The sequence below is a fragment of the Penicillium subrubescens genome (genome assembly GCF_028828155.1).
Source record: "Penicillium subrubescens strain IBT 31985 chromosome Unknown utg000001l_segment0_segment0, whole genome shotgun sequence".
In the NCBI taxonomy this organism is placed as follows: Eukaryota; Fungi; Ascomycota; class Eurotiomycetes; order Eurotiales; family Aspergillaceae; genus Penicillium; species Penicillium subrubescens.
Genome location: NW_026643151.1, coordinates 5,001 through 6,548, shown reverse-complemented (window position 1 = coordinate 6,548; position 1,548 = coordinate 5,001).

Genomic DNA, 1,548 nt, shown 5'->3' with positions numbered 1-1,548 from the left:
GTTTATTCGCGGCAAGTCGAAAAGGACACGCAGATATCCAGTGACTACATGCACCGCAGTAGTAGCAAAGCCCGTGCTTCGCGCGCTCGGCGATATTAGCGGGGTTATTAAAGCCTAGTGGGAGTGGCGGTTTTGATAGGCGCACGCGGTTTGATTTCACTCGAACTGGTGATGATTGGGCGGCGTTTATACGAACTGGGTCAAGGTCCATTAGGTCTAGCTGGCTTTGGCGAGTCTGAGTCTGGCGAGTTTGGTTCTGGCTAGTCTGGTTCTGGCTAATCTGGTTCTGGCTAATCTGGTTCTGACGTTGGGTGACCGGGCGCTGCTGGCGGCGGTCATGACGTTGGAGTAGTTCTATATAATCATCGTATTCGAGATCGAATAGAGTGTCATACGACTGCTCAAGAATCTGGCGTAACGCGGGGCGTAGTCCGCGGTGTAGCGTAATCGTACGAAGTAGATCCTGCTGGTGAACCTTGGCTTCGTGCGATAGACGTTCGAATCGGGCGAGGTAGGCAACTAGGCTTTCGTCGTCTTTCTGGCGGATATTGGCGAATCGGAGAACTGCATCTTGTTTCTCACGAGGATTATGACAAAGACGTTCGAAATACTGGAAGACTGCTTCGGGTGTCGGGTTGGTTTCGCGAAGATGTAAGACTGAGGCTTGCTGGGGTGGCTCAAGGCGATCGTATACGTAGTCGAATGCTTGTTGACCGGCTAAGCCGTCCGACCGTAGCTTTGCTTGAATAGCTGGAAGCCACGTCTTTAGACTAAATGGTCGGCCGTCGAATCTAGGCGGGTCTGGTAGTCTGAAATGCGAGCGAGTAGGCGCGAGGGTCTCTAGCTGGCGTTGCTGGTCGACGAGTTGTTGCTGGAGTTGCTGAATTAAAGCAAAAAGGGGCTGGTTCTGGTCCATTTCGGCGGGGAATCGGGGGTCTGGCTAGGGGAAAACGAAATTCTGGCTGGCTGGCTAGTACGACTCGATCACGAGAAGGAAGCTTTTTGTATGTGAAGGGCTGAAGCAAGACTTGATTCAATCTAACTAGGCCAACATGCTATTTACAAAAAGCTTGGAGAAGAGAAGGAGTGGATCAAGCGGAACAACAATAGAAGTAAGCAGACAGGGCGGTGGCAGAACGGAACGTGCGGGGAAGGCTATGTGGCAGGGCCACATAGTAAGAAGCGGGTCTAACCCGTGACAGCCGCCGGAAGCCCCTGGGGCCGGCCCAACACCCTTTGACGCGCGCAACATCGCAATACTGGTCGAGCAGACTCGAGACCAATATCAAAATGTAGCGCAGGGAGTTAAATTGAATTTGCCGTTTACGAGAAGTTGCCAACTGGCGTGGTTCCTGAGATATTTCAAAAGTTCAATTCGGCGCTGAAGTTGTTGTTTTTCATTGTTGCGAAGGAATGATGCAATCCATGGTGCGAAGTGGCCTAGACGGAGTTGCCTCACATTGTGCAGTAACCGTTCGTGTGAGACATTATCATAGGCCCCTGCCACGTCAAGTAGTAGCATCGACACCCTCTTGCCCCGCCCCCATG